Source organism: Perca flavescens, chromosome 4 (genome assembly GCF_004354835.1).
Source record: "Perca flavescens isolate YP-PL-M2 chromosome 4, PFLA_1.0, whole genome shotgun sequence".
Lineage (NCBI taxonomy): Eukaryota > Metazoa > Chordata > Actinopteri > Perciformes > Percidae > Perca > Perca flavescens.
The window spans coordinates 34,391,504-34,417,847 of NC_041334.1; the positions used below are offsets into that span (position 1 = coordinate 34,391,504).

The 26,344-nt window shown below is 43.7% G+C and overlaps 1 protein-coding gene across 3 annotated transcripts in view; it reads left to right on the top strand.

Moving 5' to 3' along the window:
- Positions 1-22,344: 22,344 nt before the first annotated feature.
- The window catches only part of sulf2a (sulfatase 2a), a 51,119-nt gene continuing 47,119 nt past the window's right edge, over positions 22,345-26,344 (top strand). Inside the window, exons 1-2 of one of the 3 annotated variants that reach the window (XM_028576893.1) lie at positions 22,345-22,641; positions 23,266-23,339. The gene's annotated coding sequence lies outside the window, so the exon portion shown is untranslated. Of the gene's footprint in view, positions 22,642-23,265; positions 23,340-24,024; positions 24,058-26,344 lie in introns of those variants that run through there. The other 2 variants (XM_028576894.1, XM_028576896.1) reach the window with 2 other exon arrangements.

Sequence of the window (26,344 nt, forward strand, 5' to 3'; positions counted from 1 at the left end):
GGGAGCCAAAGCCCAAAGATGGAGCATGGACAGTGGCAGCTGGGGAGCTGACAAAGCCCCATTCAAAGGGCCCAGGCCTGGGGACAATGGCTGGGCCAGGCTGAGCCCTCTCCTCCACTCTTCCACCCAAAGATTAATACTTCAGATGGGCTTCCCGGTGGCAGGCAGGGCTAAAAGGAGAGCCCTCCTGTTTGTCACTGGGCATTGTGCGAGTCGCCTGAGAACCAACCTCTTGGATGGGCTTGACAAATGAGAGCCGCCATTGACAGTGAACAGATTGGGCCTGCCACTTTTGTTTTGATTGTGGAGCGGGTATAATCAAGTTATTTGGGCCTCGGGGAGTTTTTGTTTCTTTCTCCTGATGCTCTTGACACTAAAGTCTCACCTTAACAGTCTCTGCTGGTTCAGCTGTGATCTGAGCCTGCTCAAGTTTCGCCTCTTGTTTGTTGTTTTATTTATCAAAGCTGAATAGAGGGCAGAGCAGCAAGAGGAAGTTAATTTACATGGGTGTGGGAATCTGGCTATCTATTCATGTGCCATAGAGAAGGAAGTGCAGGTGCAACAGGTGTAGGTGCGTGTATTCTTGTCACAATAGGGCTACAGTGCAGAGTTATTGTAATGTTTTCTATGCAGATGTCCCCTGTACACCTGACCTGAATAGTGTGTTAAAAGACCAGCTATAAGAACATTCTACAGTAACCAGAGACCCTGTCAGGTAGGGGGTAAACACAGGCAGCTCAGGTGTAACACCCCCCCCCCACACACACACACACACACACACACACACACACACACACACACACACACTCCCCCCTTACCTTTTCTCTGCAACCCTGTGAGTGCAGTGCAGGTGTTTAGCCCCCAGCAAGGTAGCATTTCAGGTTAAACCGTAGAAACGCTGCCCCGCCTATAACACCAGGAACTACAAGTGGCTGCAGAGTACACAGCATCACACCTGTGCAACCAGTCAGTGTGTGTGTGTGTGTGTGTGTGTGTGTGTGTGTGTGTGTGTGTGTGTGTTTTGCTACTGTGTGATCACAACAGGAAAAACTTTACCACAGAGTCTTGTGAGCGAAGAGACCACTCATTCAGTCAGCGTGTTATATGCAAATGTCATTTTAAGCCCAGTAGCTAAATTAAACAGACCTGAAATTTATTTCCCCCCACCACTCAACATTTGACTGTTTGATAAAGCAAACAAGCAAAGATTGAACTTTTGTTTTCATGCGCTGTGGCTACAGTAAGGGAGGCCTGGGGCCATCTGCCCTGTCTGTCTCTGTGTTATTGCTGTGCATCGACCAGCCATTCTCACGATAAAGGAATGTGCCCTTCTTGTAAACATGCATCTACCCCCCGCAAAAGCCACTCTTCCCTCCTCTCACGCGCCCGGGTGTCCTCTCATCCACCCCAGTCTCCATCAGCCTCTCATCCAACCCCCCGGGTCCTTCTACTGCCAGTCTCCCAGTCCCCTCAGCCGCCCAGGAAAGATCCTCCCCTGGTTCCCATGTAGAATTGAGAGACACGCAGCTAAGACAAGTGCCCTGCTTTTCACCCAGGGCCCACTTCCAGGAATCTGCTTGTGTGAAACTTTGATGCAGCAGAAGGTGCCCTACTTTTAAACTTCATTCTTCTCCCTGGGATTGTTTCAGGGGGTTTAACAAAAGGCGAGAGAGACTGTGTGCGGGTCAGCAAGGGTGTGTGCGTATGTGCATCTAGGTTATACTCGGGTGAATGTGTTCGTGTGCACGCCTGTGTTTATGCAACAGTGTGTATGTGTGTGTGCACGTGAGGGGAGGGCTGGAGGATTATAAAGAGGAAGTGAATGGGAAGTACACACTCAGTGACAAAATAAGAGGGAGACATTCCTTTGCTGCCCCTCCCCTCCTCCTCCCTGCTCCCTCTTTCTCTCCTCTCCCTTCACTGTGGCAGGGCCCTGGGAAAATCAAACAGGTGGTTTGGGCCTGGCAGGAAAGCTGGCTGGGCCCGGGGTGGGCAGGCCTACAGGCTGCTGGGGGCTATCAAAAGCTCTTAGGCCCAGCTTTAGGCCAGCACTCTGAATGGCCCCGGGCTTCATTATCATGTGAATTCTGGGAACTGCCCCGGGCCCCCAGTAACACCAGTGAGCTGCCCATATGGCGTTCGCTTGGCAACTAGGGAGACCCAGCACCCCCCCCCCCCCACACACACACACACACGCTCTCCCTTCCAGTGCTACTCCTCCATTCCAGCACTCCTAATATCAAAGGAGGAGAGGGAAGCCCCCCCCCCCCTCTCAGCCATAGCCTTCTCCTGGGGGGGCTGGACCACACATAGCAGCACTGGACAGTCCTTAGGGACCCAGGATAACACCGCTGCCCTACAGGGCACTACAGCAAGGCCGGCTCCGGGTGGATTTAGCCATTGAATTAGCATTAAAGACACATTCTAAAGCTGTCAATTTAGCATCAGAGCCACAGCTTTGACAGATAAAGATGTTGGCATGTCTCTTCACTTCATGAGGGTGCTCCTCCTTCCACCATACCATTTCTCACTGAGGACTTTAGAGAGTGAATACTTCCTGAACAATCAATATTAAAGGAGAAATCCAGCGAAAAATGAACCTAGGGGTTAATAACACATGATTACCGAGTCGACCGTTCTCTGGGATATGTTTTCATGCTAATCGAATGTGAGCAGTTTTAGCCCAAACCGCTAATTAGCTTATTATTATTATACTTTATTAGTCCCATCACTGGGAAATTTGTCTTGGACACCGTGCATAGTCATGCAAAGCAACACGATCAAAGTACATAAAAACACATAATCAAATACGTAAAAACACAATAATAATAAATCATTCACACAATACAGCATCCATTAAAAAAAAAAAAAAAAAAAAAAAAAATAGGACAAGAAGGCAGTTCACAGTATTTCATTTCTATTTAGCGCCTTGATTGCATTAGGAACAAAGGAGTTTTTTAGTCGATTGGACCTGCACATCAAGACCCTGTACCTCCTTCCCGAAGGTAATAATTTAAAATTGTCATTCAAGATATGTGTATCGTCTCTCACAATTTTCTTGGCATGATTTAGAATTGAAGCATCAAATAGCTCTTGGGGTGATCGTTCCCCACACCCCTATAATTTTAAAAGCCATGTGCACCAATCGTCCCAACCTTGATTTTAATTGGACAGTCAAATTACCATACCATGCCGTAATACCATATCTAATCAAACTCTCAAAAATAGACTGGTAGAACAAATACATAATTCTCTGATTTACTCCGAACGCTTTTAACCTTCGTAAAAAATATAGCCTCTGCTGTAACCTGGAACAAAGATTGTTGACATGAGAAGACCAACATAGTGCATTATCTATATAAACTCCCAAGTACTTATGTGAAGGTACCTGTGCAATGATATTACCATATATCATTACCGGACTATGGTCTCTTACACTTCTAGGATCAAAAATGATCTCTACAGTCTTGGCTCCATTCAGTATAATGCTAGTCGTCGCTTGCTTGTCAATGCTTTGGTTTACGTTTATGTAGGGACCCTCGTTATGCTACCGTGGAAGTGTGGTGCTATTTTGAGCCTTGTTAGTGGTATAGAAATAGCGATTTCTTTTTACTTTACCCTCTGCCCCGACGACTAGCGTTATAAGATAATTAGCGGTTTGGGCTAAAACTGGTCACATTCGATTAGCATGAAAACATATCCAAGAGAACGCTCGACTCGGTAGTCATGTGTTATTAACCCCTAGGTTCATTTTGTGCCGGATTTCTCCTTTAAGGTTCAATCACACTAGAAAGTGGCAGCAAAATGAATTTGAAACATGTTGTTCTATTAGTTTGGTAACCTCTTTTACACAGAGGTTCCGCAGTGCTAATGTAAAGAATTACACCTGCTTTGCTTTTTTAAACAACACCAGCATAACGTGGCACCAGTGTGTGATTTAAGATAGTATGCTGAAAGCAAAAGAGCCGAGATGTGTAACACAACAGTGTCTAGTGTGTGTTTGCTTGTAGTCCCGCCATGCTGGCTGTGCGTTTTACACAGATGTCAATTCCGCTCTATTACTACCTCCGCTGCCAGCTAAAGGGCTGCTGAACAACTCTGTCACCCCATTCCGTCTCCATAACTTTTTTTTTTTTTTTTTTTTACAGAATGGCAAGGCAGAATAACAGCGCAACATTCCCACCTTTAACAGGCTGTGTGAAAGGGCCTAGTGACTACTCACAGGGCTAGCTGGTAAACTGCACGCTGCTAGCCAGCAGGTAACATGCTAGCACAAGACAATCACAATAGCAACATTATGCCATTTTAAATGCTGGTGTGACCAGGCCTTTTGTGAGCCGTAGCAGCTAAAACGCTCACAATAACATACATCTGCAGCAATATTCTGTAGGTGTATACTGGCCCAAAGCCACTCAGCATTCCAGATACATTAGCAGTGACAAAAAAAATCTCAATGAGATCCATCTGAGGTAAATAACCTTGTGAGTCATCTGATTTTCCTGGATGAGGATAAGGACACTTCTACAGAGGAGATGTCACTTAACAACAGAGCAGGAATGCTGCTCAGGCTGCTGCAGTCAGCCACCTGCGTTATAGTGCAGTGGGGGGAGGAGGAGCAGGAGGAGGAAGTGTGTGAGCGATGTGTGTTATATGTGACACATGATCTCATGCTGATGAAGAGACTTTGGATGGCTCCAACATTGTTCATTGTGATTACTGAGGTGTGTGTGTGTGTGTGTGTGTGTGTGTGTGTGTGTGTGTGTGTGTGTGTGTGTGTGTGTGTGTGTGTGTGTGTGTGTGTGCGTGTGCGTGTGCGCGCAAGGCTTTGGGATTTGGGTGTGATCATATATTGCATTTGTGGATAATATAGTCAGCTTACTTCACTGCTTGCACCTGTGATAAAGAAGGCAAAGTATGGAAAACAGAAGAGAGAAAAACAGGGAGGGAGGAGTGTGTGAGAGGTACAGAAAGAATCAGAGAGAGAGAGAGAGAGAGAGAGAGGGAGAGAGAGAGCTGAAAGTGTGATCTGACTTCTGAGGAACTCTACTGGTGATTCATGCTGTTACACATGGAGCGATTCACTCCCTCTGCAGCTGTGCGGGCCACATGCACAATATGATTTCACAACATCTTGCCTGTACTTGGAAATTCCTTTTTTTCGTACAGCCCTCTCACCCCCTTCCCTCCTGTCAGTGTGCTGGCTGTGTTACCCTGACAGAGAGGCAGGTGCACGACTTAGTCATTCTTTTCTTCCCTGTGGCTGGCTCTGTGGCTCTGTGCTTCACTGAGGCTTTAGGCAGCTAGAAGGGCTTGACCAAAAAGCCCTGTCAGAGTCATGTGTTTATCACACCGTAGGCTTCACAGTGCTGCTGGTGAGCGTGATGTTGTTATCACTAGGCTCATCACTCTTCCCTTCGATGTCATCAGCCAGCTTGCACCATTTGCAAAACTTCAGTGACTCAGCATTTCTAGGTTTCGGTTCCTGCCTTTTGCCCTACAGTGTATGTTTGTTTAACTTTACAGTATCACTCTCTCTTTTTTGACGATACAATCCACTCCATGGCCAATTGTGACCCAGGGGTGGTATCACACCCCTGGGTGTGACGCACGCGCGCGTGTATGTGTGTTGGTGCTGTGATTCATCCCACAGCTGACCCCCTTGACCTGCTCCAGCTCTGCAGGAGCAACGCAGCCAACGTTCAGACTGTTTACAACAAACCTGAAAGCTGCTTTCGCACTTGGAAGCCACAATGATGCCATGTTTAATTACCCAGGTAACATGATTGTTCTGGATAGATTAGTTTGCGCTCATGTGAGACTTGGCACCTGCAAAGCTTGATTTTGTCAAAGCTTTGTTGTTGTTCCATGGTAATGCACTTCAATGCAGAAACTAAACATCATATGGATTGGATAAGCAACTCTCCTGCTCTCAGCTAATCTAAATTTCATAGCATTTTAAATTGAAAAGGCTAAGAAATTAACATTATTTTTCCTGTGACATTCTTGGTTGCATACATACAGTGAATGCAATAAAGATTGTTATCAACTGCGACACTGACCTTAATAAGCTGATCTCGTATCAATCATGACATAAAGTTTATTTTGTTTATGCTATCAGTTCACCATTCATTCAGTCCCAGCCGGACACCCACTCCGTTGTAAGGTATCGGATCAGTACTTGGTGTCAACAGATAGCATGAGTTAAAGCATCAGAATCAGTATCGGAAAAGAAAAGAAAAGATTGTATCTGTGCATCCCTGGAATGCAATTCTGTTGGACTTGCAAGTGTTGAACATCAGCTTCCCACCAACATGCAACATTTTTGAGTTTCCACTGAAGGTCTCCACTTGTAAAATCTATGATATCAAAGAACATTATAACCTTCTGAGTGCTCTAAAGAGTGCTTCAACAGTGAATCTATTGTGGTTCCAGCGACCACACGACACAAACAATAAAAGCTGCCATAAGTAAGGTTAAGTTGTATGTGTGGGAACACACCTTAAACTCGGAGCCATCACCTGTCAAACAGTTGAAGTGATTTTTCCACATTTAAATTGGGGTGGTTGATTAGCACTGGCCTGTGTTACTGACTACTTAGCAACACAGTTAGTGGTGACAGTAAAGCCAGTGATATGTAATAGAAATGAAAGAAAAACAACAAATGACTTTCATTCACTTTAAAATGAATCAACCAGCACTGAGTCACAGGAAGGCTAGGAACAAGTTTGCCAATGTTGCAGGCAAAATAGGCTGTCACCATTGATTTAAGGAAATGGAAAAGTAAAATAACAAGTATTTTAACAAATACTCATTGCTCTCAGGGAGAAATGAAAAGTCCTGATATGGTATTAAACCTCAAAACGTTTTTGGTGTCGCCTGGAATGCATGCATGCATTATCAAAAGCTGGCATTAAATGTCAGCTGTGATTTGTAACCTTGTTTAATTATTCCCTGATCTGATACTTGATTTAGATCAAAATGTTGTCCATTGTAGACAATTTTATCTTGTGTGGTGTTTGTGTGTAGACAATTCTGTATTTAACAGTAGAGGACATTTGAGTCTATTGAAAAGAGGATTCTGTAGCACACGTTTGTATTCCTTGAACAAGGTATCGGTATAGTATAGGTATCGAAACCCAGGTAACATATTGACGTGAGTATTGGAATTTTCGAATAATACTCGGCCCCAGTCATGACATTACCTTCAGGATGGTTTTGTAAAATATGATTACTTGCTGTAAACTTTAAATGACATCTTCATGTAAGCTCACATTCTCTTGGTTACATCACTTGGACGGTGTCTTTAATAATTGGCCTTTAATGAATATAACTGGTTTGATATAAATGCATAGTATCTGGTAAGAGCTATATTCATTGTTTCATGAAGCATTTCAATTCCTAATCCCCCTCTCCACCCACCCACGCACAAACATACACCTCTTATCCCTCTTCGTGCCAAAAGAGCCAGCAGGAGAAACTAAAAGAAAAGAAAATGGGCCTTCGAATGGCGAGGAATGAGAGTTGAGTTGAGGAACAAGTGAGTGAGTTAGAGAATGAGAAAATGAGAGGGAGAGACAGCATGGATTCTTTTCTTTGGAGCCTTAAAGACATGTTTCCCTCAGATGTTGGCTCTTCTTCAGATGCTAATGGTTCACTCTTATTCCCAAGCTGGGCCTTAGCATAACAATGCAGTGGAAGTGAAAGAGCTAAACCGCTGCTTTCTTTAAGAAGCCAAAGCTGGGCTTTTCTTGTGGACTAACGCCCCTCTCTCTCTTTGTACTCCCAGTGAAAGGCCTGTGGAACGCAAAGGCAAGGTGATCACAGAGTTTACTGAAAATGAGACTGAAACAACACATGGGCCCAGGGCTGAAATTGCAATTGGTGAAGTCATTTTAAGTCAGGCTAAATGACCAAATATAGAGCAGTGAGTTAGCTGGCCCTGAGCCACAGTATTCACTCTCTTGAGTATGATGACAGCAGTCATTTTGAATATTATCAGCTTTTGCTTTTAAAGCTGTGCTGAATTATGTCTGTTGGAAGACTCCAACCCAATTGTTATGACTGTGCGTCCCGTGCTGACTCCAAGACGCCAGATTCCCATCTGAAAGGCAGTTGCAAGCCAGAAGGGTTTTTGGATGACCTTGATGGGGCCCTAGGACATGCTGATGCGGCTCTGATAGCCTCTGATAGCAAAAGGACAACATATGTTTTTCTGCTTTATCATTCCTTGGGGAAGAATGAACAGGATCAGAGGTAAAGAACATGCAGGAGGACACAGAGACACAGGTTGCACTGGCTGTGCATGACGACTTCAACTTATCCATGTTTGTGTGAAGTCAAAGTTATTATTCGTCATTACATTTTCTGCTTAGAAGTTCTTAGAAATTTGGAAAGATCACAAAGGGCACATTTTAAGATACAATTTCAAGGCTGGCTGGAATTTTACGACAGCATGTTCATAACATAGACCCATATGAAAAATATTGTATGCTGAAAATATATCTACATGGCATCCAGAGGGAATTTACACTTTTAAAGGAGCAGTCTGCAATTGTTTAAACAGTTCATACTACACTGGAAATTAGTTATGATTAAGGATAAAATAAACTTGATTGATCCCATGCAGGGAAAATGCCAAGTGTGCCACAGCAGCCAACAGAAGTTTAAAAACAGATGCCTTTGTATAGATAAAGAGAGAAAGTTAAACCTAATTGCCATAAAGCACAAACAATACAGGTACTGCAAAAGCACAAAACTGTAGTTAGAGAAAGAAAAGAAAGTGTTGGGACGAGGACCAGTAACTGATAGGAGTTAAAAGGCATCTGTGCTTAAAGTGACGCGTGAACTCTAAGAAATCTCAATGAGTCTTCATCTGTTGCCCCTCAGGCCTCACGATGACAATAGTCGCCTAAGTACCCCCCAATTACCAGGTTTTAACCCATTAACACCTCTGATGCTCTCCCTCTTCCTCTCTCTGTCGTTGCAGCTCTCCTTCACTCCCCCTCTCTTTATGCAGATGAGCAGTCGGCCAGGTGCAACACAGAGGAAGATAGCATCTCCCCAGCACAGCGACACACTATTTACATGCAAAACACTGGGCTTAGTCAGAAAATGTGTGAACACAGGTGTGTGTGACTGGGACGTGGTGGCGATGTTGTCACGGGAGCCACTAATCTTTGTTTGCTGTGATAATGTTGAATCACGGTTTTGTGTAATTAGATGATTTGTGGAAACATTTTTTCCATTTTCTATTCTAGGAAGGATAGAAGAAACTGAATATGCCTCTGACAAATACAAGCCTTTACTTGTGCTGAGTTGGGCTTTTTTTTGCTCTTTCATTTGTCTGCGTGTATATGTGTGTGTAGGCTGAAAGGAAGTCGGTGGTGGCACCCAGTGTCATTTGAAGCGGAGCGCCTGGCGCCACAGCATCAGGAACATCACTCCCTGGTGCCAGGCTCATTTTTTTATAAGCACTCCCTAAATGACACACAGCTGGCGGCATGGAGACAGCTGTCACTGCCGTCACTACGCCCAAACTTGTCTCTCCCTTCCTGTATATGTCTTTCCCTCTCTTTTCCTACTCTCTCACACTCTAGTGTTCAGCTGGGCTGCCTCCTTTCCTCCTCCCCCCCTCCCTCCCTTCAGGGTCCAGACTTTGTGGAGCCGAAGCTGCAAAAACTCACTTCCTGTTGCTGGTGCTCACTTCCTTTCCTTTTTGTGGGACTTCCTGCGCTGCCTCTGTGATCAGGCTGGTCGGAGCTGACTCTCTGGGAGAGACTTCCTGATGCACAGACAGCTGGGGAGATAATCCCCTCTTTCTGCCTTTGTCAGGATTTTTTTTCTATCTCTCTTTCTGTGTCTCCAGAGTACTTCTCTTCCCTCTGTACTGTTTTTCCATTTACTTGGCTAAGCTGCAGGTTTATTTTGATACGAAGCAAAGCAAATCTGATCCCCCAGACAGGAATCATCTTCTGAAAAGGCAGACTTATAAAGGACAACATCACAGGAAAATGATGTGATATCATACAGCCTAATGATATCAGACCGAGGCACAAAGCGCAGTTCATACCTGCTGATCGGGAGAAAATATCCTGCAATATCATGGCAGGCTGTCCCATCCATTAGGACTGATGTTCACCTTACCCAGCACCTCACCCTCCCCTTTGGCTGCAAGTGGAGGAATGTAGTGGGTGTGGGCCCTGGTAGCGAGCAGAGACTGGCTCTAGTCGGTACGCCAAGCCTGAGAACAGGCTCCTGTGATGGGGCAGGCAGGACAGAGCATGGACAACCTGCAAGGAGGAGGCCTCAGAGTGTGAGCAAGCAAAGGCCTACAGAGAGAGAGAAAGGGAGCAACAGATAGGAAAGAAGCTGAAGCAGTGTGTAGGAGAGAAAATAGTTTGAACATAGACCCCTTTCTGTCTGAGCTCCTGGTTTATCCCATCCTGCAACACATCACCCATCATCCATAAATGTTGTTTTATCGCTGCAACATTTTTATCTCTCATATTATGCGTGTTGCCAAAATAGAAACAAATGGACTTCCTGGCAAAAGCACCCACCTCTTTTTCAGCAGCATATGTTCACCTTATGCCGCTTCCTCTCTGTATGTCCATGTGACCACCTGGGCCACTGGTGACAGCAGGGTGGGCAGCAGGGAGCAGCACTAGCCTGGGGATAGAGTAAAATAGTAAGGTCCTGGGCTGCTGAGAGCCAGTATGCCACCTCAGCTTCCCCCTACACAGAGGCCAAACTGTGAGAGCCTCCTTTGAGGGATGTCGCTCACACATGGGCTCCTTACAGACAGAACACGTTGTGTGTCAGCAGGCTCTATGCTTTGAGCAACAGACAAATGGGTTTAGTGTGTTGCTCCTCTGTTTGCAAGGCTGCTCTCACATGTTTGAGGTCCTCTGAGGGGAATGACCTGGCAGGGGCAATAAATAGTTGGACTGGATAACTAGTGTTGTTTCACCTGAACACTCAAGCTGTAGTTAAACAAGCCCAATGGATACCTATTGAAGTGTACAGCTGCTAAAGGTTTAAATTGCCTCAATTATCCACACATATAGTATCAAGGTGTCTAGAATCTGAACTATCCTAACAGAGCTAAAAACACACAAGTGATCATGAACAAGTAATGGTGCCTTGGAGAGATAGCAGTGTTTTGTAGCGATCTTTGGCATTTCATTTTCCTGATAGGGAAAAAGAAACAGCAGCAGAGATCCAATCTTATTCTCAATCCATCATAATTAAAGTGATGTAGTAGTTTTTGGGACTCATCCTCGGGGATATGGGTTTGGAGGGAGGGAAGGCTGAGCAGTGGCTCATGCCCAGGACGAGGACTGTGCTCTGGGCATGTTCCAACGGGATCCCCCCATCTCTGCCATGCTCTGGCCCTGGTCCGACCTGGCTGGCTGTTCCCTGGAGTGCTGAGTGACAGGAGAACACAACGGCCTCTCCACACGTCCTCCGCTTCCTGAGCTACTGCTGGGCTTGACAGCCCTCGGGAGCTCCACATGGCAGCAGGCTAAGTACACACACAGGAAGAGGTGACATCTGAAACAGCAAATGCTGCAATAGTTTGTTTGTCGTCTCTTTAAACTGGTGAAAGTTGTGTGCGTGTGCATTGTATCCCTGGCCCATCTCATCACACTGGAGCATCTTGCCAAATAACAATATCCAACATTTTACGTTATTTCATGAAACAGCAGTAAAACACTTGTGAATTCCATTTGTTCATAATTTATTTGACACTTCATAAGAAAACACTATGACAAATGATTTTTTATTAAAAAGAATATAAAGCATTACCAGCTGGCCTCATTTTCTAAATGAGTAAAAGAGCAAAGAATTCTATAAGTTACATTTTCAGCTGGGAAACAAATGTGTCAACAAATGTGCACCAAAACTGTTTTTGCTTAAAATCATTAAACTTGCTAATAATAAATCTAATAATGAACTCAAACACTTCCAATGTATTAACCAGCTTAGTCCAGAATGTTTTTTTTTCAAATGAAAGGGGAGGCTTTAGGAGAGCTCAGGGATGAATGTGTAATGAGCTCGAAATAACCTAAAGCTCTTTTCTCTCTCTTTTTCTCTTCTCTCTGTGTCTTCCCTCCCTCCTCCCTTCCCTGTCTTTTTTCTCCTCTTTTGGGAAACATGCCTTTCCCAGCTGCACAGCCCCCACAGCGCGAGGCCAGGCCAGGAGCACAGCTGGCCAGACTTGGTGGAGCCAGTCGACAGGCGCATGGAGCGCAGCCCGCCCAGGGCCCGCTTCCTTCGCAAACATGCCCAGGTGTGGGGCCTCTGAGCTGGGCTTCTGATCTCCACCAAACAGCACTGTGTGTGTGTGTGTGTGTGCGTGTGTGTGTGTGTGTGTATGTGTAGGGAGGGACGGTGGGATAAGGGATCAAGAAGGCAAAAGGAGGGAGGACGAGGAGAGTGTGTGTGTGTCTGTGGAGGGGGGGGGGAGGGTAGAAGGGGGTGTCCCTGCTGAAGCTGTGTCAACATTGTGTGTTAATGTGTGTGAGTATGTGCATCTGTATCTGCATGTGTTTGTGTTTCGGGAAGTGAGGGGTCACCCCTGGGGGAGACAGTGAGCAACAACAATTTCTGCAGCATTGTAGCTAAATTGTGTCTGAATTGTTTGTCCCTGCCCACAGCCTCCCAGTGCCAGGAGAGAAAAGCTTAGAGTGGGTACGTAATTACTGTGCAGTGGCTCATTTGAAAAAGACAACACTGCTTATTAGCATATAATGGAAAATAAATGATCCCCTGCAGGATGAGTACACACTCATGCAAAGCTCCGAGGGCTGACGAAGAATATAATTCTGTAGAGATTACTGATTACCTTCCACATATAACAATATAACAATATCTGACTACTTTCTGTTAACTCTAGGTTTCTGTTGTGCTGGTTGTGCTGCGGTCTTAACACACTTAAACAAAAACACACAGCCTGAACATACCCAGCTCAGGCCACAGAGCTCGCCTGAGTAACTTTCCCATAAATCACTTCATAAATCTCTGCAAAAATGCACGCTTAAATGATTTCAGATTGCCTCGTAACAATGACATTACCTGTGGTTGATTTGATGCGCAACCCCCTCCACTACCCCCTTTTTTTACTGTGTTATAACTGATGGTGACCTCACACTGGCCTGGTTGACATCCAATCCAAGCATTTAACATTATAACCAGATTCCAACACACACAAGGACCTTAACTTGCATGGAAACAAACACACACACACACACACACACACACACACACACACACACACACACACACACACCCACACAACTTCCACACACTGCACCAGATGAAACATAATGTAACAGGAGGCGTATGAGCTGGGGTCAGATCAGATAAGGCGAGGCCAGACAGCCTCAGATAAGCTCTTTGAACGGCACTATCTGCAGCGTCAGGGAGACGTTCTCCCCTCCAGCCGTTTCACATGAGGACTGTGGGCCAGGCTGCTGCTGCCGGCCTGTTTGTGGCCTAGCCCTGCTACTAATTAACTGGGAGAGCCCAGGGCCCTCTGACTGACTGCCTTGTCTCCTGCAATCCCCCCACTCAGGATAGCTCATGCATGCATTCTAACAGACATCCAGGCAAATACACACACATACAAGCACAGACTTCTATCTGTTGTGGACCCCAGGAGGATCTAAGATGGTGTAGATGGCCCTCTTGTGGTACAAAATGAAGGCTGTGGAGGATAGTATGGGAGTCCCGAGTAATCCTCTCAGTTGCTGTCTGTCTGAAAAAGCTTCCTAAAAGCTAACAAGTAAATAAATAATACAAGTATAATACATTTAGGCTTAATTATAATGAGTTTGTACATGCTACACTGGTATCTAGGGCTGCAACTGACGATCACTTTCATTAGCCTATCGTTATTATTAGGATAAGCAATTGTTGTTTAGTCCAGTGATTCCAACCAACGTTAAATGTACATTAACACTATGTGTTGCAATTGCCTATTGACAAGCAAGCAGAGAGTCTAAATATAATGAGTAAACAGTCAAAATAGTTAGCTAAAAGTATTAGATAGATGGAAAAGCTACTGGATAAATAGCAAAAGTAGTTACAACTTGAAATAGTTAAAACAGTTAGCTGAAAGTAATGGATAAATTGAAAAGCAAAACGTTTTCAACCATTTTAAAGCTATTTCAACAGTTGAAATAGCTTGAAGTTACCGTAACTAAAGTTAGCATAAAGTAATGGATAAACAGTTGAATAGCTAATAGGTAGAAAGATAAATGGTTGAAACAGCCAAAAGGGATAGATATATAGATAATGGATTACCATTTGAAATGGTTAGCTAAAAGTACTGGATAAATAAAAAAGCTAAAAGTTAAGCTATTTCAATTGTTGAAGTAGCTTAAAGTTAGCTTAAAGTAATGTCACTCCAAGTGGTAGTAGTACAAATGCAAACTTGACCAAACTGACGTAAAGATTGACAGTTCAATTGTATGAAACAATGTCCACTTTTTCTTAATCAATAGTGTTAAATCGCATCACCTTAAACCTGAAGGGTGGTGTCAATGAAGGGGTTCTTCAGTTTATCTGATAGGTTGGAAAGCATTGGTTTCAGTCGATAATTTACCAGTCTAACCCAGATTTTCCACCAGGCTGAGTTCAAGCTGCGCTGCGGTTTTTTTGTTACTATACCACACCGGCAGATTTTATTGTCTCTACATGCACTTTAAAAAACAATCGCGTGTTTATTACTGTAAGCTAGTATCTACCCTCCACTACAAGTACTCCTGCAATTACGTAAACTCCATGCCGTCTCTTTTCTGGCGTTGTCCTAATAAAAAAGGATACGTGATGTCTATTATGTTTTTCCACCACCAAGGTAAATCTCTCGTCGTCCACGGTGTTGTAGAGGAGACATATATACGATATTGGCGGGTGTCTTTTGGTAAATTGACTGGATGCTCTCGCCGTTTCACTTCATGCACGGCTGTTCGAACGTCCAGCGACTTGCGTGTAAGTAGACCTAGCACGTATCTTTAGCGGAATATCGCTGTGCCGATCAGCTGATAATCCCGCCTACACTGAGGGGGTACCGCAGTGGAAAACGGAAAAGAGAAAAGTACTGGTACCAAAACCGAGTCGAGTCAAGCTGAACCGTGCAGTGGAAATGAGGCATAAGATGACGTCTTCAAATTGCTTCTTTTGTCCGACCAACAGCCCCAAAACCAAAGATAAATGACTTAAAAATACATTAATTCCTGTAAATTATACATATCAAATCATCACTTCAGGACACCTACTAACTCATAAACACCCCCGCTTTTTATCTCTGTGTGTTTTATTATGTCAAGGTATACCGTAGGTTTTAACCAAACAACATTGACTATAAATCTCACAGTACTCATATCGTTGAGCCTTGTACACTTCATTGTCTAATGTAAGCTTTGATGACAGTCTAGTTGGAGGTCTGTATTGTGTTTTAGCAGCGCTCCCCTCCCTCGGTGTAGAGGTTAAAACCCAGTTAACCTCATATGTCCAGGAGCATTCCAAAGGCTGTCAGCTGTTTTATCCTGCAGCGTCCCATGCAGGGTCTGGGCCCTGATGCTGGGAAACCTCCCTCTGAATCCCTACAACAAGAAACAACACCATCAAGGTGTTTGAACAACCACAAAGTGCAAACATACACTCACATAAGGACACAGGAGGAGGCTGTGTAAGTGCTGCTGCTACTGGAATCTCACCATTAGCTAGCATAGAAATGTTTAAGGGGATCAGCTGTGTGTGTGTGTGTGTGGCTGTGTGTGTGTGTGTGTGTGTGTGTGTGTGTGTGTGAATAGGTGTATTTGTGTGGTTCAGTTACTGTGTTTGTGTTTACTAGTTGGACAAAAAATGGTCGGTTGCTCACCTGTTCACACACAGTGGAGTCACGGCTGAGTGTACACACACACACACACACACACACACACACGCTGACCTCCACATTTTCCCCTGCACTCACCTATTTGTTCAGAGGATGTCTGCAGCCTGATCAACTAAAACAGAGCTCCAATGTTTCCACGCTACCTGTTTGAACAGCTGAGTGAAGCGTTGACTTTAGCACTTTGCACAATAGCATGGGATTGGGTTGGAAACACACACAGGCCTCCTCCTCCTCCTGTGCTCCTTCTGCTCGCCTGGACTTGGATGTGTTAAAAGGCTGCACGGTGACCCACTGAAAGACTTTTTTTCCCCCCTTTAAAATAGCTCACTCTGGTCTGATGGAGTACAATAAGAAATTTGGTTTTAAGCGCATGTTTGTGGTCTGCATTGCTTACTATATATGGGCCAGGCCTCCCAGTCCAACATCTAATTATGTGTTGAGCACTGATGGGAAAGGATTACACACACACACACACACACACACACACACACACACATACACACTCAGTCACTCACATCTGTAATTGTGTGAATGTTCTCTGTAGATGTTGGAGTGGATGTGAAGTATGGGAAGCAGTGTGCTATTGAAGGAATGCCCTGGTGCCAGTGAGACTAGGGAGCAGAGCAGCAGACGAGCTGTGGTGGATCTAAATAAGAGAGACGGCAGAGTTTATGACACCGAGCTGCATTCCTCCCTGGTCTATAGGTAGCTGTACCCTGATGCTGTACCTCATCTGCATTTAGAGAAAACCTTAAAACATGCACGCAAACAAACACTTTAAAAAAACAAGAGGCGCAAAAAAGTTGCAGAAGGAAAAGGGTGGTAATTCTTAAAGCTTGGAGCCAACTCTAGCTCATTTAGGCAACGAGGGAGACTATTACAGGCTTAACGCGGCACAGTGGGCTCATCGGCGTCCGTCTGTCGCTGGCCAGCCTGTTTTGGGGGTCCGGGCGGAGGGGTTTTGTGGCTGCGGTGCTGCCTGAGGCATGGCTGGGCTGATTTACAGGCGGCGTGGGGACATGTGCGGGGGATACTCCCAGAGCAGCCTGGTGGGGGCCAAAACAGCCACACTGCTGCTGCCTGCACATCTGGAGTCTAGACTGAGTGGCTCTGCCGAGCGCCTCACTCCCTCCCTTCTTTCCTCTCCACATCCACATCCATCCATCCATCCATCCTTCTGCCTCAGCTGCTGCGTCTCAACCCCTCCCACCTTCATCCACTATTTGTGTAGCTGCCGGGGCTCAATTGAAATTTTAGATCAGCTCTCACTTTTTCCTCTCTCCCACTCACTTTCCTTCACCCTTGTCTCTCTCTTTCTCCTCTCTCTCCTTCTTGACCAACCTCCAACACATCTGATGAAGGACAAAATAGTCAGAAAGAAATTGAGTGCGCGTCATGGAGCGCATGTGGAAGACATCAGAGAGGCAATTGTTATTCCTCTCCCTCTGAAAGTCAAAGCCTAAGTGTTCACAGGGGAACCTTCTAGTGATCTTTCAAGAAATTGTGGATCAGGCTCCTGAGCCAAAGAGTGGTCATATAAACATATTGGCTCTGACATACATAATAAACAGCAGTGCGATAAACATGATACCTCCCATCGTCACTCTCTCACACACAGCCTCGTTTTAATGGCGGCTCCTGTTGGTTGCTGTCAGGATAAATGTTCTGTGTTCTGCTGAAGAGATTGCAAAGACGACGACTCCTGTCTTTTGACACTCCTGCTCTCCTTATCGTCCATTCCTTTACCTCTAAAACACACACACACACACACACACACACACACACACACGCACACACACACACCATTTATCTCACACAAAGAGGTAAAGCTTCTAATGCTGATGTTGCTTTTTTCTTAGCTTAGTCACATATACCTCACATAAGGGAGCCCTGTTGCCTTTGTATGGAAGCCCTCAATGTGTAAACAGAGACATATGTGTTATCTCTCATTACTCGGACATAATGGATGAAGCACACAGCTCCATAAGATAAATATGTTTTGGCAGGTCAGATAGTTTAGGGAGGCAGTTAGAAACTTCTACTTTCTAGCTGAGACATGCGTTGTTATGCAAATTATTAATTATTCATAACAGTGGGTGTTTAATTTGTATAACTGCTCCTCCAGTAAACAGCATGCATCAGGGTTTCCCCTTGGCACATGAGCACAATCACAATAGTGTCTCCCTCTTACAGTAAACAGTGGAAAGTTGTTGACGAAACAATTTATGTCAGTGGATCCAGAGGGGCAGGCGTCAGTGTAGTTTACTGCAGAAAAACAGGGAGCTCTCTTTCTTTCCATGTAGCCTGATTTTCTCTCCCAATAATGAACATGAACATTTTTTTTTTTTTTTACTGCCGTGTTCACCCTATCTCATTCACACCGTGTCATATACCCTGGGATAAATGGCTGCGTTCAACTCTCGGGTGTTAAACAAGTCGTAAAAGGCGGCTACATGATACTCTTCCAACAAGGCCTGAACCTGTGAGGCTGCTCGCCTGACTGTCGCCTGCTTGCCCCCCCCCCCCCCACCTCTCCCCTCAAATGGAACAAATTATCCAGCTACTTGGGTAAAACAAGGTAATATTCATTTAAGAAAGAAAGACGTAAAGAAAGAAAGAAAAAAACATCTGGATAGCACTGGTTGCTGTTTGCCTTCTCTGGAAGCCATTAGAACAAACAGTGTTCCTGGTCTATCTTAATGGTCTTCTCCCACTCTCACGTTTCACTCTGGTTGAACCTTGCACATCCTCTCACCACCTGTATCAGCTCTGGTTCCCACCCTTGTCACGGGACAGATACTGAGGGTGAGAGAATGGAGAGAGAACACCAGATACAACAGAGGGAGGGAGTTTTTGTGAAAGTGAAAGAGAACAAGTAGTCGGAAGGGATAGAGGTGACCTATCACGGTTTCCGATCACAGGTGCAATGCAAACCATCTGCTCAGCTCTCACGGGCAATGAGAATGCGGGGCTTGAGTATCACACATGACAAAGCTCGAGCTGACAGGTTTTCCCAGAGAGTACAAATACCTTCTATTGGTCACTTACAAAAGCTAAAACACTTACAGTAATAGCAGTGGTCAAAACGCTGCTGACATATCTATTCTTTCCCCCACTGACAGCCACAAATAGACCTTAATGCCTAGCGACCCTACTGTAAACCAGACCAGAGAGGCAGCTCAGTGGATAACGTGTTGCACGATAAATGTGTGCGCGTCCAAGAGAGAAGAGTGTTTTCTACTCATGAGTCAAGGAAGTTTTTGGTGTCCCATCATTGCACAATAAACCATCAGCTGGCTGGCTAGGCGTGTGCACCGTTGGTGTATGTTGAGACCTGCAGATTGGCACAATATTGTGTGTGAATCATCAGGCTTACTGGGGCAACACCACTGTCAACACAGGCCTGCCAAGCGCCCCACTGGGAGAGGCTCAACAGCAGACTGGTATTAGATGTGTTTGAGCTCAGAGAGTTAGGTAAACACAGGCTTAACGTTATCAGGAGGCTTTACTCTGACTGGTGATAAAGTCAGGTATGAAGAAAAGCAATCAGACTGCTGCAGTAGGTGAGAAGTGTTGTGTTTATGATCTGACTGCTGATAAAGTGGTGATAAAGTTATAAAGAGAGGTGTGAGGAAAAGCAATTACACAGCCATAGTGGGTGAGAATCGCTGTGTGAATGATATAATCTGCCTGGTTTGATCAAATCAACAAATACTGAAACGCTGCTTTGACATGTTTCCATGGATGTAACTTTAGAAAATGCAAAGTTAAATTCATTAGCAATTAAATGTACCTTTGATCATTTCAATGCACTGATGGGTGTTGCTGCTACAGCCTTATTTGTTGTGATATGACCAATAGCTTTTGGTGGCTAATAGCTAATGTTGGCAAACTCTATATACATATTGCTGTGTAACTGACATGTATGAGTGAGCTCACTCACTTTATGACATATCTCTTACACAAAATTGTATCACATCACAAATAAACATTGTATCTGTTTTATTATAAAACACTCATACATTCATACATCACCAGGAGACATGTTTGTTGTTTCAATGGATCTAAAAAGAAAAACTTGATATCAGACTCAAGGGTAGCATCAAATCATTCCAATCGAAGTAGCTCACTGACCACATATGTCAAAACAGTTTACCCTCTCTCGCAGTTTGCCTCTGCCTTATCTGGCCCATGTACATACATGTATCTTGTGTGTGCCATGGCCCTGATATTAGGCTCACGATATAGCTATACACCTCAATGAAGTGGAGCCATCATTGATGCTATTAGTATCACCGGTGCTTATCCTGCTATGACAACCAAAATCTATATCACATTTTTATTAAGGTTATCACTTTAATCACTTCTCCCCAACTGTCAGCAGCTCTTTAAAGCCAAGACACTGATGGTGGTATTGTTTGTGTGTGTGTGTGTGTGTGTGTGTGTGTGTGGTGGTACCTGCCAAACAGTGACTGTATAAAAAATGCTTTACTGTGCATCAGCTCCAGTTGTAAACTCTTTGTTAACCTGGTTTGTAACAAACTGCCTTAAGAAGTTTTTTTTTTTTTTTTTTTTTTTTTTTTTTTTTTTTACGACTGTGTTGTGGCGTCCTAAATGGTCTGCAGGTAGCACTTGACCTTTCACTCAACTTCTTCTCTCTCCAGCTGCACCTTTCTGTTTCACTCATGGTTGATCTCTTCTTACTTTTGATTCACTCAATTCAACGCTTGAACTGAAATGATGCACACGTATCATCTATCATCCAGCTGCTGTTGTCATCAGTGACCTCAACGTGCCTGTGACAGTAAACCAAACCATTGTCAGGAGGAGATACTTGTCAAGCTCATGGTAATGCCTGTAATAACAGCTCTATTGGTAATCATAACAACCATTCTCAGAGACATATTTAAAGAGATTATGGGCTCCTCTCCCTGGGTGTAGGCTGTTGTTTCATCTGCAAAGGCTCTACCTACCATCACCTCGAGAAAACACGCAGACACTAAGAGTGAAGCCATCATTTGGTCTTCATTGTTACAGTAATTTTCAGAACTAAAAATAGGATTGTTAAACTTAAGCTTGCTGTTTGGATGAGACGCTGTTCATGCGTATGAGGCCTCTCCTTCAGGAGCTCAGTGCCTCTGGGAAATGATGAAAAATAAACAGTCTTGATGTTGACTCAGAGAGAAGTGATCCACAGGTTATTACTGCACTCCTCTCTCTCCTGCGCTCCCATGGGTCTTGGATGAGTTTATGTAATCCCCCCCACACACACACACACACACGCACACACACACCCTCTCTCTCTGGCCTCCGGGGCAATGGATGTCAGATGCTGCTGTCATGTCTCATTTACACCTATTGCTTTGCAGCTGTAATGGATAGATAGAGGGTGTTTATAATACCAATCATTTTGGGCTGAGATTTCTCACTCAAGGTTAGGGTCAATTCAGTTAATCTGATCAATACATGTCATAAAGGAAAGCAGCAATTCACTCTCCAATGATGCAGCATCCATTAATTGTGGTTATACACTGTCCATTTGAACCATAAATTTGCACAAAATCAACCTCCTCATGGTTTGACCCGAAAGATAGCTAAAGGAGTTTCCTGATTTGTCTAAATGGTGTAGTCCTTTGATTATTTTATTTGTAAAGATATGGTGCAACTATGGATGGACCAGACTACGTTATAGTTATACCTAAAAAAAAAAAACACCAGCCTTAATGTTTACTTTATCTTCTCAATTTGTTCATATAAATTTGGTGTTTAACTACTTGATTTAACCCATATTCATTATATAACCTACATCCATAAATTCACTCACCCAGTCAATAAGCTTTCATATCATTCAGAAATACATTTTAACATGACAGATACATTGACAAATTGTCCTCTGTCCTGAAACCTGAAGTTAAAAACTAAAGCCAGTCCTGCCTACCTGCTTGGATTTGGACTACTTGTGAAAATAATACAAGTTGGTGGCGCCCTCTTGTGTGTCAAATGGCTAAGTCATATATAATAGAAAGAATGTTAGTGTTTTTAAATTCAAGATTTCATTTGGCAGCAAATATGCTAATATTCCTGCTATGGAAACTCAAAATGTCTAATGGAAAAACCCTACACTAACTGACTGTGTGGTAACATCACTAATCAAAGTAATGTTACACCTGTGACCGGATAACAATTCAAATACCAATGCGCTGACCAAACTGTTAGCCTGCGTTTTGCTCGACTACCTCACTTTTGAAAACAAATAGAGTGTAGGCCTACTTTAGTACCCTGGCCTGTATAGGCCTACTTTAGTACTGTGGCCTGTATAGGCCTACTTTAGTACCCTGGCCTGTATAGGCCTACTTTAGTACTGTGGCCTGTATAGGCCTACTTTAGTACTGTGGCCTGTATAGGCCTACTTTTGTACCCTGGCCTGTATAGGCCTACTTTAGTACTCTGGCCTATGTAGAATCCTCATTATAAATCTACTGTCTCTGGTCAGTCACTTTAGTCTTGCATTGCCAGACCTATCCTCCACAGCGCGACATGAGAGTGACGTTAGACGTCGTTAACAGTCTGTAGAGGTCGCTGCGGGACACTAAACGGGACCGGAGAGAGGGTTGAAGATACACACAAGGTAGAATATGGCACAGATATGTTAATGTGTCTTCAATAATGATTTTGCGGAGCAACAGTGTGTCAAGGTGTTTGCAAAACGGTTTCAAAACATCCACAATGCCAAAGAAAAGGTAGGACCAAACGAATATCAACCTAGTTAGCTTACAACACCTGTAAACAAACAAGCAATTCGTGTAACGTTCAAGTGTGGTTAATAGAATGCTGCTAGTTACTCAAGAGATGTATGCAATTTTAAAAAGTAAAGTCAGATGACCGAATTCAAGTGTTTGCAGTTGTGTCACGCACGCAGAGACACTTTTGTCAGACTGCAAGTCTGTGAATTTGATATTAATAGACTGTGAGTGATGTTTGCCGATTCAAAAGACTGAATGAATAATAGATGATATGTGCTGGAAAATCTTACTCTAATCTCTGAACAAAACATTAGAGACCTCAGGAGCTGTACCAGCCTGAGCTTATTCCAGCAGTCTGCCCAAAGACATCCAGCCAAGGAGAAGGAGACAGCCTGCTGCTGTTTGTCATACAATACCCCAGTGTCTATGATCTCTGATATCTGTCTCTCTCTCTCTCACACACACACACACACACACACACAAACACACACACACACACACAGAACAGTGGTATGGCTCGGCCAGTTGTTAGGTCAGGTGTGTTCGGGACATCTTTGTCTCAGTGTGGGTCTCACAGTAAGGTCATTCACTCTCTGAATTATACTCTGTTAATCTTTTTAGAGATGTCCTGTTAGCAGCTCAGTCTGATGCAGGTCTCAGTCTCAACCAGAGAGCAACTGCAGAGATCATCCAAGGTAGGTAAATACTGATTATTGATTACAATTGGAATACTGATTACAAGGAGGAATACAGATCCTTTATATAAACAATAGCAGTATGACAATTTAAAAACAAGTCCTGTATCCACATGTTGTACTAAAGAAGAAGTACTGGTGTATTAGCAGTAAGATGTTAAAGTATTCATCATGAGTAATGACCCATTCAGATCTAAGAAGCGGTTTAATGTTATAGCTGATTCAAGCTACTGTACTGTTAAATCTATAAAGTATTTATTTGCAAACTGACCTGTAACTGAAAATGTCAGGTAACCTGGCTTAAAAAGAGTAGAAGTATAAGGCTGCACAAGCTAAAACCACTCATTGAAGTACCAGTGCCACAAAAGTGTGAGTAACTGAAAGTTAATTACACAACTTAACATTCCCCTTACTGCCTGCATGGAAGGTCCCACTAAGTTTTTCCTTAATATTTAAAACATAACTTTTAATTTGCCAAGATCTTTCTGGAGCTATTGTTCTCTAACAGCTCCTCCATTTTTTTCTGTTTTCTTAAAGTTTGTTGTTGTTTCCCAAAGTGAAGGGATTTTGAGAACGGCAACACACAGAGAGCGAAAGGCGAGGGACATCCGGTGCGTCAGGCTTTATCCTGGAAATGTTGATGTTGATCCAGACTAGTTTATCACAAACATTAAAAATCAACACAGTGGGAGATACATGGTTTTACTGGACAAAACAGGTATGGAAAATTGTAATCCAAAAAGTAAATAAAGTTAACTAAATAATTGTAAAATTTGAGTATAAAGTGCAATATTTGTCTGAGATGCAGTAGAGTGGAAATATAAAGTTGCATAAAATGTAAATACTCAAGTACAAGTACCTCAAATTTGCACCTATCTTCAGCCTCTTCATGACTTCATCTCTGCAGTAGACTTCTCACACTGAGCTTGAACACAAATTTGCCTCTCCTCTGTTTGTGTGCCTTTGTCTCCCCCCCTAGTCCCTCCTATCTATCCATATGTGCTCTTCACTTGCTGACTTTGCCTCTCCTCTGAGTGTGTTTCAGCCATATTGTGGTTTGTAATGTTTCTGCCTCTAATGAGCCAATTGTTCTTGTGTTTTGTTCCCCTCGGGGAGCGTTGTGTAGCTAACAACATTCTGCTCACAACCATTTTATAAGATATTCACTGCACTGGGGAGGGATCGGGGCCAACAAAACAATAATGCCTTGGAGCATGTACAAAATGAAAAATGTGTTAATGACAGCCGCACTGGCAAAGTGACAGAGCATTATTTTCCTGTCAATTACACCTTGGTTATTCAAAAGCAATTTGCAGCTCCCTGCAGAGTAAAATGTGTGCCATCTCCCAGGCCTCAGTCTGTGATTGTGTAAGTGATGTATTCATTCCATTTCTCTGTGTGCGGCCTAGTTTGAGACATAGAAATTATATTAACGTAAGAGACAAGCCACAGTGCTCTATCCACATAGTGTGTGTGTATGTGTGTGTGCGTGTGCATGTGTGTGTGTGTTTCTTTCTGTGTGCACTCATGACCGTGTACAAGGTATTGATACAGCTGGCATTCAAGGCCCTGATTAATTGCCATGGCATTTGGCTGTTCTCTGTAAATGCCATATCCCATGCTGAGAGCTTGGTTAATGGATGTCTGCCCATTGCAAGCCCAGCATCGGCCTTTCCTTTCTTTCCTCTCCCTCTATCCTTCTTTCCTCCTCCCTTTCCTTTCCTCTCTGCCCCTCTGCCCTCTCCTCTTCTTCTGCTTCATAAAAGGTTAGCTGTGCTTTATCAGCAGGAATAGACACATGAGTGGAATGATCCCCTACAGCTCAGATGTCCATGCTCTTGACAGTTTTGTCCAGAGTAGACTTGCAGTACAAAGGCTCAGCCTCTATTTCTGGCAGCACCAGTTCAAATGTATCTTAAGGTAACGTCATCTCCCTTCTTCTCTTTAATCTACAGTAAATGTGTTATGATAAGAGATAGGAAAGAGCTCTACCTTCAAATGTGTATACCCTGAAGACCCAATTTTGGTTTGTCTCTATATCTCAAAGAAGAAGAAAAAAAAAGATATGAAGAATTAGCTTTCATCCTCAAGTGAATTAGTTTGCTCTATCTTAATGAGGTTTGCCATGTCAGAGGGAACAGTTCAGAGCCTGCATGCTAAACAGACTGAAATTGGAATAGAGTATTAGCTCCTTAACTGCAAAAATACCTTCTCTCTCCAGCTCTAATTCCAGCACTGCCATGCAATTACCCTTATACACTATTTAATCTTGTCACTTCCAAATGGGAATAGAAGACCAAGTAAAGAATAAATCATCTTGTTTTTTTTCTTTTTCAGAAAAGTAATTCCAAAATCTAATTAACTGCAGAAAAACATGTCACCAGTTCGACTGGAAACATTGAACGCAGTTATGCAAATGGACCTAAGTATTGTAGAATGTGATTTGACAGAATCTCATTCTGGATGGAGCGAGGCCAGATAGAAAGATTACTCAGCCGTATCTGAGTGGAGGCAAACACGAAGCGATGAGCCTGATAATTTATTGTGTTGGTACTTCTCTTGTTCGACCTAAGACAGCTCGTTAAAGGGCAAGGTGTCACCCAGCTGGACAGAAAGACAGACAGGAGCGTTTTTCTAATGGGCTCTCCTTTACTCTGTCTGCATCAGCTCTTTTCTGCCTTTTGCGTTGCTGGCTTAATCTCTGCCTTTTTTAATACAAGGTGCCAGATTTTACACAATTCATCATTTTGCTCCTCACAGGGGATAGGGAGATGCTATTGTACCCTCCCACTTGTCTTTAGTCTGCTTACAGGGCTGTTTTAGGGCAGCCATGTAGAGATGGCCAGAGGGCTGAGATAAGGAGAGGAGGTCTGTTTTTACATTTTTTAGGACACGATGGAGAGACAACATAATCTGCTGTGTTGAGACAGCAGATTAGTCGTAGTAGTAGTAGTTAGATAGTCATTCTGCTGTAGCTGACTGGTGTTACATATGCTGCCAGAGTG